Source organism: Argopecten irradians, chromosome 3 (genome assembly GCF_041381155.1).
Source record: "Argopecten irradians isolate NY chromosome 3, Ai_NY, whole genome shotgun sequence".
NCBI classification, from domain to species: domain Eukaryota; kingdom Metazoa; phylum Mollusca; class Bivalvia; order Pectinida; family Pectinidae; genus Argopecten; species Argopecten irradians.
Genome location: NC_091136.1, coordinates 59,534,401 through 59,550,970, shown reverse-complemented (window position 1 = coordinate 59,550,970; position 16,570 = coordinate 59,534,401). Strand labels below are relative to the sequence as shown.

General features: G+C 37.1%; 1 protein-coding gene across 5 annotated transcripts in view; it reads left to right on the top strand.

Annotated features, from left to right (window-relative positions):
* Positions 1-9,129: 9,129 nt before the first annotated feature.
* LOC138319243 (protein sprint-like) overlaps positions 9,130-16,570 on the top strand; it is a 71,206-nt gene continuing 63,765 nt past the window's right edge. The window contains exons 1-2 of one of the 5 annotated variants that reach the window (XM_069262254.1): positions 12,112-12,181; positions 12,768-12,861. The gene's annotated coding sequence lies outside the window, so the exon portion shown is untranslated. The other 4 variants (XM_069262251.1, XM_069262262.1, XM_069262259.1 and 1 more) reach the window with 4 other exon arrangements.

Below are 16,570 nucleotides of genomic sequence, written 5' to 3'. Positions count from 1 at the left end.
TTGAGTGATAATTGATAACAATACGAAATGGTTTATATTTATCTGACAGTGTTTGGTTTACCTGTCAATTGTTATCAACCATTTGTTTATCAAACATTGCATTATCCTTTGTTAAATAGCGCAGATTAAGCCATTCATTGCAATATTGGATCGATATAATTGTGTAAACTGACTGACGAACGACATCGAGCACAAACACAGATTTCTAAAATAAAACTACTTTTCAAACTCAAAATCGATAAAATGATGAGCAAGGACAAAGAAACCTCGACCATATATTCCAGATGATTAAGAGATTATACTGTACTGAGCCCTACCAGCATCCGAGTCCAGTCAAAATATCAGAGGAACGAACCAGTCCTCGCCTTCGCTTTAACAAACTAAAACACATAACGGGAAGATGAATGCATGTATACAAGCGAAATATCTCAAACAATGTCTGATATTACGGTACAATAACTACCGATGTTAAACAAACGAGACAGTGACTTTTTGATATGTCTATTTCAATCCTAGAGATAAACGATGAAGAGTGCAGATCTTACCCTCCTCTACCACTGCTCTGTTACGGTCCTCGTGCAGTCAGATCGTCAGTTTTGTGTGTTCATTGTATTCCTATAGATGTTTGTGTTTCTCAGTACTACCTTTCTTGCTCCCCTTCTTGCTTTCATCTTGCTATTCTTTTCGCGTCCTTCGTGCTTTCTTCTTGTGTCCCTTCTTACTTCCCATCTTGCTTTCTCATTGTTCCCCTTATTGCTTCTTTCTTCCTTCCTTCTTGCTTTCGCCTTGCTTCACTTCTTGCCTCCCTTCTTGCTTCCTTCTTGTTTTCGCCTTGCTTCACTTCCTGATTCCCTTCTCGCTTCTTTCTTGCTTATTTCTTGCTTCCCTTCTTGCTCCTCTTTTTGCTTCTTTCTTGCTTCCTTCTTGTTTTCGTCTTGCTTCACTTCCTGATTTCCTTCTCGCTTCTTTCTTGCTTATTTCTTGCTTCCCTTCTTGCTCCCCTTTTTGCTTCTTTCATGCTTCCTACTTGTTTTCGTCTTGCTCCCCTTTATGCTTCTTTCTTGCTTCCTTCTTCTTTTCGCCTTGCTCCACTTTCTGATTCCCTTCTCGCTTCTTTCTTGCTTATTTCTTGCTTCCCTTCTTGCTTCTTTCTTGTTCCCTTTTTTGCTTCTTTCTTGTTTTCGCTTTGCTTCACTTCCTGATTCCCTTCTCGCTTATTTCTTGCTTATTTCTTGCTTCCCTTCTTGCTCCTCTTTTTGCTTCTTTCTTGCTTCCTTCTTGTTTTCGTCTTACTCCCTTTCTTGCTTCTTTTTTGCTTCCCTTCTTGCTATTGTCGTGGGTCTTCCTCCTCTGTATCCTTCGTCATAGAGAGCCAATTGAATGCATTTGATAAATATAATAATTAATATAATAATCTTAGAACACCAGAAAATAACTATAAGTTAGCTTTCTACATAGAGTACTCGGCAGAGATTATTTTTTATTAAAGGACAGGGCTATAAATCTGCCTCCGTGGCCCGACTTCTTCTACTTGTTTAGGAATGAAACAACTTGTACCATTTAAAATATCGAAAACAATATTCCTACATTGATTTATCAAAATCAAATCAGAACTAAAATTAAAAATGACAAACTATACAAATACAAACCATTTTTGAGTTCGCCGGCTCATGGGTCACGGCACATTACAAGGATATAGACAGAGATGTGTCGGAAGGGTAATCGTCCCTGTTTTGGACTCAATAAAAGGACGAACTAGGCCTAATCATATGGGAAAATGGAACATGGTAACAACCATTTCCCGCAGCCTGTCTTGGACAAAAGTCTTTAATTTTACGCGTCATCATTTTTCTGGAAATACCATAATTAAAAAAGGCACATATTATATTATGAGAAAGGTCCTTGATATCCAGAGTCATATTCCCATGGACTGTTAAGATCTAGTCCGCTAAACCTGCCTATATTATTAGGCTTTTTTATTTTTTTTCCTAATATATAGTCTATATATTAGGGCAAAAAAAAATAGAAATAAAAAAGTCTAATAATATAGACAGGTTTAGCGGACTAGTTAGGATCATGTGCAATTAATTCGGGTTTTTTTCATGTCGATCTTTCAAGTTAGTATCTCGATATTTTTGAATTAAATGTAGAAGAACAGGGAAAATACACATATGAGTCCTGTCGAGTGCCACAACCAGGAATCGAACCCGTCTCTCCGGTGTGAAAAACAGTTACATGTAAAACTACATTATTATTAATATTACATGTACTTATTATTAAACGTCTCGCGGATTTTAAGTTAGCCGAGACGGATTGTAACTTCAACACTAGAGAGTTCCCGAATATGCACAAGACTAATATGGTCCGGACAGAATAAGCCTAGGGGAATTGTGACTCTGTGCTTATACTCAGCGGACGGCAACCCTAGGTATGCAATTTTTACAAAACATAAGACTATGTAGGCCTACTAGGTAGGGCTGTTGTTATCTAGTCGCCTTCTTTCATAGAACTGTCCAGAGATTCCATAGTAGGACTCCATAACTCCAACAATATTAGAGGTATCAGGGGCGTAGATAGGTTTGGAAAGACCTGCATGCTTGGGGTGCAGGGGACAATAGGGTGTATGGGGGCGAAGCACCCGTGAAGCTGACGGGAAATTGTTAAATGTAGTAGCTATTTTACCTCTATGGTAACTAGAGGTCGCAATATTTAGGTGATAACCATGCAAAAGTAATACACAAAATTAGAACATTGGTGATTTTATATTGTCTACACTATATAATCGTACTATACTAGACTCCCCTGACCTGGCCCCGATTTCTCGAAACAAAAGTGCTTACTTAAATCAAAACTTAAGTTTTTCTCCTTATGTAACTCATATGAAAATTTATGGCTTAAGTCAGTTTTTGACTTCAGTTTGTTTCGGGAAATCGGGGCCAGTGCTCGAACAAAAAGCACGGATTTTGGCTGTAAAAATTAATATAGTAAGCAAGGGTTGAATTTTGTGTTATTTTAACTGAGGACAAACTTAAGGCGAATATATTTGCAACAGAATTAAAATTAAGTTCATGTGTTGATTTGTTTACGACAGCGAGTCAAAGACCACTGTCAAAATGGCGGAATTTGCGAAAGAAGAGACTCGAACACCCCAATGAAAAAACATTGTATTTATGACAAGTTTTCTACCTATTCTGGTATATTTAGATGTCAATTTAAAAAAAAAAAAAAAATCAAAAACAAATTATTTTCTAAATTCACAACCTGTTCATATTCGACAAAAATACAAAGTCAACTATTTGGTGAGTTACTAAGGCCAAAAAACATATTGCAAGTGCAATTTTAGATGTTTTGCTATCATTTTAACATAATGATATGTTTGTAGAATATTTCTAACTTTTTTATGCGATGTGGTTTATTTTGATAATCGTAAGTGTTTGCCGATTCAAAATCCACATTTGCTTGAGGGATTTTGGTGAAGAAGTCAAATATTGTCTTTCACATGATTCAAACATAACCACATTTAACAACTTGTTAACGGGAAATATATAGGCTATTCTAATTAATTTCCGGATTAGCCAATCTTTACTAAGTCTTTCAAATGTACATAAAGTTATGTTAGGCATACAGCCGGTCATATCACGTGTATTTATACGTCATTTATATTCTGCAGCGTAACGTGTATACAAATGTTGTGGGTTTTTTTCTGACTGTATAAAAATGTTAGTCAGATTATTGTTTGAATGCTCAAGCATGCAAGCATGCACGGGCGCTACGCCACTGGGTATAGCACAACGAGACACTTTTGATCATTACGTCCTGTCTAACCATCAGAAGTTTCTCAATATAGAGATCTAATATTATTGGATTATACAGGTACTGGCACTTGTCTTCTCTAGACAATTTCAAAACTCATAGGCCTAATAGCGTAACTCTTATTTGAAATAGTCCATGTATATACATTAGACACTTTTAATAATAGGCCTATATCCTTTATCACCGGGGCTAATTGTACAAACCGGCCTACCTATTTACGCTCACTTTTCAACCATGATATGATTACCCATCTATACTGTGTGCGAAATACAGGACAAAGTCAAATGCAATAAAACATCAATTTTGCTTCTCCTCATTGGTGAAATACTCTACTGTTCCGTGGGCAACTTGTATATTTGGAATCTTGGCCGTGAGTTGAACACCGAGCAAATATTTATCATACGTGTACGCTCCCCCAGGCGTCACTTTTCTATGTAAAAGAAGGGTTTCCACGAGCATAAATAGCGCAGCCTGGTTTGTACGATTAGCCCCGGTGTATATAATCCTCAGTATAATAATATGACATTCTTTTGATATTGTGTCATTATAGACGTGTAACAGAACAAGGGAAGTAATTCTATAACTATATAATATTTATATCTTTCTATTGCCTCTTTCACTTATTTTCGAATAGTTCAAACCCGGGGCCTCGGAACACTATTGTCCAGTAAAAATACGAAAATTAGAGGCCTAACCTCCAAATAACTGCAACAGAATTTGTTTTCTGCTTTTTGGGTTGGAGGATCTTAGTTTTTTACCATGAAAAAAGTCGCCACAAATCATATGTTCGGAAAGTCGTTTTTTCAACACCCAAAAAATAAGAAAATATGAAGAAATCACACTTTTGACCACTTTCAAAGTACAATATCTGCTTATTTTTGCAATACTTGAAATATGAAATCGGGTATATAGTAAGACAAACTTTAGGTTAGTACAAATAAGTTGTAATGATACAATAATTTCAGTCAATCCAAGAAATAAAGAAGGATGAAAACGGCTCAAAACCTTTGAATTTAGCTAGCAATACCGTTTTTGTTCTTTTTAGATGCAAACATTTATTAAAATCTTACCATGAACAATATTATTTAATATTTTATGTCTTAAAGGATTACTTTTTCTTTGATATTAAAGCATAATAAATAATACATTAGCTAGAAAAAACTAAATATCAACCTGTCAAGTTGACTGATTGTGCCAATTTGAAGTGTTTTTATACTTCGATTTTTGACAAAACTCCTATTTTGGTAGTTAATATTTCGGAAAATAAAAAAGCAAATGCTTCCAAATATGTTATATCCTTTTTTGTATATTTTGTACTTGTTATTTTGATCATTTGTTGTAAAAACGGTATAAATATGCACATCTAATTACGTAGTAAAAACTTTCTCTATCACGTTAATTTGGCTGAATACCAAAATATGTCAAAGTCCATAAATCTGCAATACAAAAATCTTAATTTTTCGAATATGCTTTATTCGTTTGTCATAAAATTTTGACAGTAAATAAATCAGAACTGTGATGATTTTCAGCTATAAAATTGAAATTGAACTTTTCTTTTATTCCTTTATCTCATTGAAAATTATTTAACCCCCATCCAGTTCCATTATGGAAAAATGAAAAACTGAACTTTTCTTCAAATATTTGATAAAAAAGAAACTTCATTCTCATTTTATAAAGAACGCTCCATTATGGTGGTAATATCTGCCAAAGGATTTTGCAATCTGATTAGACAAAAAATAGATATTCACATTTTTAGGTCATCTGACCCGAAGGGTCAGGATGACCTATAGTCATCATATTTCCTCCGTCGTCGTCCGCCGTCCGCCATGCCCCGTCCGCCGTGCGTTAACTTTTCACATTTTGAACTTCTTCTCAAGTTCTACCAGTGCCATTTGGCTGAAACTTGCATGAAATGATCCTGACATGGTCCCGACAAAATGTTGTTATTTTTTGGGTCCATCCGAAATCCAAGATGACCGCCACAGCCGCCATCTTGAATACACATTTTGAACTTCTTCTCAAGTTCTACCAGTGCGATTTGGATGAAACTAGCATGAAATGATCCTGACATGGTCCCGACAAAGTGTTGTTATTTTTCGGGTCGATCCGAAATCCAAGATGGCCACCATCTTGAAAACACCTTTTGAACTTCTTCTCAAGTTCTACCGGTGCGATTTGGCTGAAACTTACATGAAATAATCCTGACATGGTCCCGACAAATAGTTGTTACATCTCTGGTTGATCCCAAATCGAAGATGGCTACCATGACACTATATCTAATTAATTTCCTACATGTTAAGGCTCTTTGGCCTCTTGTTTGAAATAAAATTTGTTGAAAGAAATTGAAAATGATCCTGACATGGTCCTGACAAAGTGACACAATATGAAAATTATTTTACTATTGCCAAGGTAGTCAGATGACCGTTAAGGCCCTTTGGGCCTCTTGTTGATATTTCAACTTAAGGACTTAAAAACCATATCTAAGCATACAGAACAAATTATTTAAGGTTCATGTCCCTTTAAGTTCCCCCAACGGGGGGAGTTGGGAACTCTTTGTGTTTGCTCCGTTTCTTTTTCTTCTTTTTTTTCTTCTAGTTCTTCTTTTTTTGCTGCGACATTGTCCGACCATTTTCTCAATATTGCCATGAAATTTTGCAAAGTCATTACTGGTGACCTGCAGTTGAATCGACCAGTTTCCTTTTTTTCCAACCAGCATCCAAGATGGCTGCAACAGGTTACAGCCTTTCATTGTTCAAAAGTGAACTGCTTATAGATATTTTACTACTGGTCCGATTTGCCTGGAATTGGTTTCAATATGTAGTTTAAATCAGATTCTATATTTTTAAAGTGAAAAATACCATACTTTTGTGTAAAAAAACCCACCCCAAATTTTGTGACCGTTTCAAATTTTCTAAAACCAGTAAGAGTTATCTCCCTTTATTAACTGATCAGCATTTCCTTTTGTTGTATTGTTTAGGTTTAGATCATATTATTACTAGTGACATTATTTTGAGGTCATTTTTGGTAACCTGTAGATGAGCAACTTTTGCAGACCAGGAACCAAGATGCCTGCCATGGCATACAATTGGTCAAAATTTAACAAAAAGGAACATGATTGAGATTACAAATCTAAAACAATTACATTTGTATAGACATTACTGTGTCTAATATATTAACTTTAAATGATGTGACTTTTCAAAGAGCAATTTTCTTCTGCAAAACAAAATTTATTTACCGGTAAAACAATATCATGTCATCATTCAGGGAGGTCACTCTTGTCAAATTAGGCTCTGTAGAGATTTGGGGAACTTTATGTGATGACTACCATCACAATTAGATCTTGTTTTATATATGCATTTTTGTGTTAATTAGAAACATACATGTGTAACGAAACAGTACGCTTCGTTCCCTTATATTTCTTGATTATCTTCCGGATGTTGTATAAACTGAGACTTTGCTGGTCACAAGATCTCGGGACTGCTGCGAGTGGGAGAGTGGGAGCCTTCTGTGTTGAGAGCCGTTGGTAGGCTGGGAAAAGAGTGGGAGCCTTCTGTGTTGAGAACCGTTGGTAGGCTGGGAAAAGAGTGGGAGCCTTCTGTGTTGAGAGCCATTGGTAGGCTGGGAAAAGAGTGGGAGCCTTCTGTGTTGAGAGCCATTGGTAGGCTGGGAAAAGAGTGGGAGCCTTCTGTGTTGAGAGCCGTTGGTAGGCTGGGAAAAGAGTGGGAGCCTTCTGTGTTGAGAGCCATTGGTAGGCTGGGAAAAGAGTGGGAGCCTTCTGTGTTGAGAGCCATTGGTAGGCTGGGAAAAGAGTGGGAGCTTTCTGTGTTGAGAGCCGTTGGTAGGCTGGGAAAAGAGTGGGAGCCTTCTGTGTTGAGAGCCGTTGGTAGGCTGGGAAAAGAGTGGGAGCCTTCTGTGTTGAGAGCCATTGGTAGGCTGGGAAAAGAGTGGGAGCCTTCTTTGTTGGGAGCCGTTGGTAGGCTGGGAATGAGTGGGAGCCTCCTGTGTTGAGAACCGTTGGTAGGCTGGGAAAAGAGTGAGAGCCTCCTGTGTTGAGTTTTGGGTTTAACCATTAAGGAGATAATAAGAGAATCTCCGCTGGAGAATGGTGTTTTACGAAATTGAAGGTTGAACTATCGATAATCAGCCCGGTAGGCAGCGCCACGTGCTCGGTCAATCATTGTGGTACATGTATTATAGGTGATAGCAGCAATATTGTCCATTACACTAGTTCTCAATGAATCTCATGGGTATTTTTTTGTTATTGTCAAATTTACATATGTTAAACGTTAAAAACAGTAAAATCAATTTGATGTCGTCCATTTTCCATTCTTACCAGTACCTGGTAACTTCTTAGGGAGACATAGGAATCTGCAAGCTAACGCTGGAGTCGAACCCAGGGCAAAACAAATTAATTGTAACATTCTACTTAGATGTTCTGGCTAAGGTCGGTCGTAACAAACCAGTTGTTACACATGTTTAAACACGATTATACATCAGTTATTGTTCAAATGATGGGTATTGTTTATGCTCTGTCATCGGTAGAGCATCTTTAAGCTTGATTTTGACCTGCTGTTGCTTTTCTAATATCTTGGGAGTTTCATATCAAGGGGGAGTAACTCCTATATGCTTCCAAGATAATACTAATTTCACCTATGTTTCAGAAGAATCTGCAATACAAGCACACAAATTGACGTGGCCTAATGTATATGCAGTTTCATTGATTCTTAATGGTATATTTATGCATGATTAAATGATTTTAAAAATCTTCTCATTGAAAATGTAATTCATAGGTTTATGAAAAAATATTTTCATTTATGAATATTTCAATAATATTAAAGTTATTATTTATGAAAAAGGGGAGTAGTATTGGTAAGGTTTTCTTTTCACATTTGGCCATTATTACTAGTGTGTGTGGTTTCCTAGTATTGTCATTTCCTTCATGAACCTGCTATTTGTTCTGGTATTCAAACACATAGAGATTTAAATTAAATAGTAAAGTTTGTATGCGAACATAAACTCTAAGGACTTTGTTGTAGTAAAAATTAATGAGCTAAATTCAATAAACAGGACACCTGTGCTTTACACACTCTAAGGCCTTGATGCTATAACTGTAGTTAATGATTCGGTAATGTATAGACTATTTTTACTGTAACTTGGCATAAATTTATTTAATACACAGATCTTTTATCCTCCTTTATAACAGGCTTCCTGAGTCAACAGAGGGGCCACACATTGAATAGAAAAGGAAATGGCATTATATATATATAGGCTACCCAGACTTATTCATATTCAGGTGTGCGTTGGGGGACAGGTCTAAATTTAGATTAGGGGACAGGTAACAGAGTCAACATGAGGCTCCCCGGTGAAGTCAGCACACCTGAGCGAGCTCTTGACCTAAATTTATGGATACAAAAAAATTATCATTCATCAATTTCAGGCCTGGTGTAAAACGATTGGTGAATTGTTATGGCATGAATGGTTAGCTGATGAACAACATTGTAAAGTTTTGAAGATAAATGTGCATGTCATCGTTTCTAAAGATGGTTACAGCAGCAGCTAACAAGGTAAGCTACACAGTGTGGTTTGTAAAAGGTTCTGGGAGGGTGTTGTAATGAGAGGTTGTAGGCAGACAGGCAGTGTATACAGTCAGACAGGGGACAGAGTGTGTACAGTGGGGTATAGGTCTGGTGAGGCCTATTGATAACTACCATATAATGGATACATGCATACCTGTGCAGTTCTATAAGAAGGTAAACAAGCTGTGCTATGCCTCGGTGAATAGGAATTCATAGACGAGATAAAATTAATATCTTATGATTTGTGATCAACTGTCGTGAAGTGTGTATGTTTTTATGAAGGAGACAGTACGCTACCTGTATATATATATATACAAACGGTTAGGAGGAATCTTTTTATAATTTCATCTGCATAATTTAACAGACAAATGAGGTTTGTATGTATATCATTTAAAATGTGTTTTACCTGTAAGTGGTAGGATGTGGGGAGAACCCTGTCAGCTGATTATAGAGACAAGGTTTGATGTGTTACCTGGAGGGTAGTAAATGGGATAGGAGGGGGAGAGATTATTTTACCTATAATATTACATGGTGATGAAGTTTGGTATATTAGAAAGTGTGTTTTATGAATTAAAATGTTCTTTTATTGAATGCAACAGGACACATACTGCAGCTAGTGGTTAGAAGTTTAATGTTTACTGAAATAAGAGATTAAACTTAGATATGGCATGGTTCAGGTTTAAGAGATATAAGCAATGCAGCAATATATTACTGATAGCCAGTCTGTGATTTTACTGATGTGACCAGTCACTCCCACATTGCCTGTATGCCAATGCCCGCTTTCCATTTCAAAAACTATTAAAAAGAATAGTAAAATTAATTAAAATTGAAAAGAAATACGTTCAAATGATTCATTGAAATTTTTTTGCATTGCTACGGAAAATACATCAAATAAATCATGGCATGCAGGATTTAAAATAAAAAAGTGTTCTACATATTTTTCTCCTCCTCTCTAAGTTTAAAACTTTCCATATTTACCGAATTTTGTATTCGCAAAGTTAAGTTTAAATATTGATACGGGTATCGCCAATGTTGTTCACGTGATGCAACTCGGTTTTCTTTTTTGATATTACCCAAAAGCTTGAAAAATGGCGTTGACTGTGGCGTTTTTTTTTCAAAATGTGTGATATTTCATGTGACGTTTACCGCTATGTCAATAGTATATTGGTGCTTTTATGGATCTGAACCATCATATATAAGCATCCATACCCACACATTGTAACTTTTATGACAGTTTGTGATGGTGAACTACAACTTTAAGTATTTAAAGGCCACTGACACTAGCTGCACAGATGTTAAGTTTCATTAATCTATAAATATCCTACTCAGATTGAAGTTTTGATTACAAGTCAATGCCTACAGTACCTGTTATATAACTACACATACCACAGTGCTCCATGTCTATGGCCATACCCTAATCACTAAGATAAGCAATTCCAATGTTTGTTTAACTTGTTTTCTGTTATATCAATGTTATCAGTACAAAATATCTCCCATTTCCTATCTCTGATAATAAAGTTTCCCAGTGAAATTCTATAGTTTGCCTTCAAAAGAAAGGTTTGACCTGATTTAAGGTTAGACAAATTGGAAAACCATTAATTGTGGTTAAACTTCCGGTTTAAGTTTGTAGACGATGGATCATTATTTATTGACCAATCCTCAACAACAATAAAATCATTCTTTTTAAAAAAAAAACCTCAGATTCTTGAAAGTTGATAACCATGTTGTATCTGATTAATTTATTATTAAATATCTTTGATCTGCAAGGTCTAGAATCGAGATCAATATTTACATTTTCACCAGTAATTTTGTATTTAAATTCTTATTTTTTTAATAAGGCTTAGAAAGAGTTGACATTTCTGTATTATACACAACAGTGAAACTTAAGGTCCATATTTGGGTAATGCTGATTCATTCTGTCTGGTTTAGCCAAGTTTAGATGTATAGTACCAGTAATCTGTAATACTATATTCTAAACACATTTTTTCAGTGGAAATTAAGGCATTGGGATATGTTTCCTTTGAATTCTTTTGAAACTTGTAACACTTTTTTGGTCATTTTTAACTTATGGGATGGTAATACTTATGGCTGTTAATCTACACAATTGGTCTTGAATGTCAGTCTGCCTTAGTCAACCTTAGCTTTCCACAATCTACTGTTTACCAGCCTGCTTTGTTCTCTTCAAAAGAATATCTTTGCCCCTCTATTGAACTACCTTTGGTCAGCACTTTACAGGTGATCCATGGTACTACTTTATACCATAACCCCTCCCTGCAACCCTCGTCATTTCCTGTTATTGTCAGGGACCCCATTGGCTTAGTGGTTAAGGTGTATACTGACACTACATCTTCCCCTCCACATCTGAATTGCTAGTACAATATTCATGTGAGGCTTTTGCTCATTGAACATAAGTGGTTGGTTTTCTCAGGGTACTCAGGCTTTTTCCCAGTTCCTTAACTGGACATGTCATTAAAAAACCATCGGTGATAGGTGATAATTGGATATTGAACTAAATAAACCTATAAACAAAGACGTCTGAGAATGATTCCCCTCAGTGATCAAGTATACTGCTCTTTCCAAAGTTGACAAAGTACATCTCCCCACCTGTGATCTCAGGTAAAGAAACTGTGGGAACATAGGCTAAGGGTCATGCAAAGAGTGGAAGAATTTTGAGCCGTTTTATACAGACGCATTCTTTAATTTTTTTCTGGCTATTAATCGGTTGAATTTGTCAGCGCAGGTAAATATGACATTTGATTACCCAGCCAAAGAGAAGAGCTTCATGCTCAAAGGTGAGTATCAAGAATGGTTTTACCTAGTGGAATTTAACAAGTTTTAGGAATGAATGTTTTAAATGTTTGATCTATTCCTTAATATCGAAAAACATGTTTGACATTTTTATTCTCTTGCATATATCGGGCCAATGACTCACTTTTGATCTTTCAACAACTGATATTTATTTTTCTATGCAAGACCTACTTATAAGACTTCAAGACTGTACCTTTTTGATGTAATGTCTTGCAATCTGTTTGTTTATTTACTAAAAATATTGTGTAAATTAATGATGGATTTAGAAAACATCTACATGTATCTTCAAGCTGGTGAAAGTAGAATTCCAGTGAATTATGTGTGAATGTTTGCACTAAAAATTCAGATTGTCAAGATAATTTTGAAAAAATATGCAAGATTGGAAAAGTTGACAGAACATTTATATCTCAAGACAGTATCCATATGCTAAAACAAATTGCATCACACCTGTAAAAGAGATTCCTAACGAGTTCACCTGGTGTCATAAATACTAGTCCCTGTTGGTATACCTTCACTCTCAATGTCATAAACAAGAGGAATATAGCATAACACACTTGTTTATAATTATAGAATGTTTGGCTCAATGTTCATGTACAAGAAAACCCAGCCAGCTCAGATAGCAAGGAAATTTACAGTGTGTCAGGAGATTGTGTTCACTGTAAAGGTAAGAGATGAGAATAGAGAACTAAATACAGCGAACTTGTGGTTAGTGATGAGAATGTGTCTACTGTTCAGAGAATTTGTGGTTAGTGATGAGAATGTGTCTACTGTTCAGAGAACTTGTGGTTAGTGATGAGAATGTGTCTACTGTTCAGAGAATTTGTGGTTAGTGATGAGAATGTGTCTACTGTTCAGAGAATTTGTGGTTAGTGATGAGAATGTGTCTACTGTTCAGAGAATTTGTGGTTAGTGATGAGAATGTGTCTACTGTTCAGAGAACTTGTGGTTAGTGATGAGAATGTGTCTACTGTTCAGAGAACTTGTGGTTAGTGATGAGAATGTGTCTACTGTTCAGAGAGAACTTGTGGTTAGTGATGAGAATGTGTCTACTGTTCAGAGAACTTGTGGTTAGTGATGAGAATGTGTCTACTGTTCAGAGAACTTGTGGTTAGTGATGAGAATGTGTCTACTGTTCAGAGAACTTGTGGTTAGTGATGAGAATGTGTCTACTGTTCAGAGAACTTGTGGTTAGTGATGAGAATGTGTCTACTGTTCAGAGAATTTGTGGTTAGTGATGAGAATGTGTCTACTGTTCAGAGAATTTGTGGTTAGTGATGAGAATGTGTCTACTGTTCAGAGAATTTGTGGTTAGTGATGAGAATGTGTCTACTGTTCAGAGAACTTGTGGTTAGTGATGAGAATGTGTCTACTGTTCAGAGAACTTGTGGTTAGTGATGAGAATGTGTCTACTGTTCAGAGAACTTGTGGTTAGTGATGAGAATGTGTCTACTGTTCAGAGAATTTGTGGTTAGTGATGAGAATGTGTCTACTGTTCAGAGAACTTGTGGTTAGTGATGAGAATGTGTCTACTGTTCAGAGAACTTGTGGTTAGTGATGAGAATGTGTCTACTGTTCAGAGAATTTGTGCGTAAATGATTGGTTCAGTATATTGTGACTATGAGAATCTGACCATGAACGATTGGTTCAGTATATTGTGACTATGAGAATTTGACCATGAACGATTGGTTCAGTATATTGTGACTATGAGAATTTGACCATGAACGATTGGTTCAGTATATTATGATAGTTAAGTTTGTCCACAAGTGAATTGTTCGGTATATTTCTATGATAATTTGTCCACAAGTGATTGGTTCGTTATACTGTATTATGATAATTTGTCCACAAGTGATTGGTTTGTTATACTGTATTATGATAATTTGTCCATGAGTAACTGGTTTGGTATATTTTTATAGTTTGTCATGTTACAGGTATGAACATATGTCCTTGACAGTTGATTCATAATATTATGAGACTATATCCAGGCTAGGTTATGATAAGATCAAACTGATGCTGGTACAGTCAGGCTTAGATCAGTCCATTATGTTTGGAGTAGTAGAGTTATCTCAGGGATTGGTCATGTTGAGTGTGGGGAACTATAAGTGGGTATGTAAAATTGTAAGAGTGTAGTTGACAGGCTGTCTGAGATAGGAAGCTTGTTAGTGGGCAATAAAACCTCTGTAAAGCAGTGGACTGGACCACTCTGTATACTGTCACTGATGGCCAGGAAACTTGTTAGTGGGCAATAAAACCTCTGTAAAGCAGTGGACTGGACCACTCTGTATACTGTCACTGATGGCCAGGAAGCTTGTTAGTGGGCAATAAAACCTCTGTAAAGCAGTGGACTGTACCACTCTGTATACTGTCACTGATGGCCAGGAAGCTTGTTGGTGGGCAATAAAACCTCTGTAAAGCAGTGGACTGGACCACTCTGTATACTGTCACTGATGGCCAGGAAGCTTGTTAGTGGGCAATAAAACCTCTGTAAAGCAGTGGACTGGACCACTCTGTATACTGTCACTGATGGCCAGGAAGCTTGTTGGTGGGCAATAAAACCTCTGTAAAGCAGTGAACCACTCTGTATACTGTCACTGATGGCCAGGAAGCTTGTTAGTGGGCAATAAAACCTCTGTAAAGCAGTGGACTGGACCACTCTGTATACTGTCAATGATGGCCAGGAAGCTTGTTAGTGGGCAAGAAAACCTCTGTAAAGCAGTGAACCACTCTGTATACTGTCAATGATGGCCAGGAAACTTGTTAGTGGGCAATAAAACCTCTGTAAAGCAGTGGACTGGACCACTCTGTATACTGTCAATGATGGCCAGGAAGCTTGTTAGTGGGCAATAAAATCTCTGTAAAGCAGTGAACTGTACCACTCTGTATACTGTCAATGATGGCCAGGAAGCTTGTTAGTGGGCAATAAAACCTCTGTAAAGCAGTGAACTGTACCACTCTGTATACTGTCACTGATGGTCAGGAAGCTTGTTAGTGGGCAATAAAACCTCTGTAAAGCAGTGGACTGGACCACTCTGTATACTGTCACTGATGGTCAGGAAGCTTGTTAGTGGGCAATAAAACCTCTGTAAAGCAGTGGACTGGACCACACTGTATATTGTTATACCCCTATACAATCTTTTCTATATAAACTCTATTGACAAAAATGCCAATAAATGAACTGTTCCGTCGAGCGGTCCAAAGAACTGTTAAATTTGACTGTTAAAATGTGCTGTTGGACCGGAGTGACGTCACAATGGGGTATAACAAAACAGTTGTCGACTGGGTTTTCGGGTAATAGATGATTTGTTGGACCCTCACACAAACTGTTGCCCAAGGCCGAAGGCCGAGGGCAACAGTTTGTCTTCGGGTCCAACAAATCATCTGTTGCCCTCAACCCCAGTCAACAACTGTATACTGTCACTGATGGCCAGGAAGCTTGTTAGTGGGCAATAAAACCTCTGTAAAGCAGTGGACTGTACCACTCTGTATACTGTCACTGATGGCCAGGAAGCTTGTTAGTGGGCAATAAAACCTCTGTAAAGCAGTGGACTGTACCACTCTGTATACTGTCACTGATGGCCAGGAAGCTTGTTGGTGGGTAATAAAACCTCTGTAAAGCAGTGGACTGGACCACTCTGTATACTGTCACTGATGGCCAGGAAGCTTGTTAGTGGGCAATAAAACCTCTGTAAAGCAGTGGACTGTACCACTCTGTATACTGTCACTGATGGCCAGGAAGCTTGTTGGTGGGTAATAAAACCTCTGTAAAGCAGTGGACTGGACCACTCTGTATACTGTCAATGATGGCCAGGAAGCTTGTTAGTGGGCAATAAAACCTCTGTAAAGCAGTGGACTGTACCACTCTGTATACTGTCACTGATGGCCAGGAAGCTTGTTAGTGGGCAATAAAACCTCTGTAAAGCAGTAGACCACTCTGTATACTGTCACTGATGGCCATACATAATTCATGCTAACACACATCAAACTGACATTATCTTGATATACCTGTGTGTGCCTTTGGTAAATCGGAGAGAGAGATAGAAGAGAAACACTTTAACTTGCAGTTTTGACGGCATGAACAAATATTAGTGATGCAAACAACATCAAACAAGACCACCGAAAATAGTTTAACACACTTTTTTTTGGTGAGAGATGTTTATCTAGAAGTTGTATATACTGTCTTTGTGTTATCGTCACAGTGGCCAGTATAAGGCTGGTATATTAGGATAGCAGACAAGGGGGTGATGTATGGGGAAGAAATTAGTGGCAAGAGGTATGGATGAGTGATAGATGAGAAAATGAAGAAAATAAAAACTGGAACAGAAATTATTCTTCCTGTACAAGTTTTGTCTGGGAATTAATGTAAACAGTCGATCAAG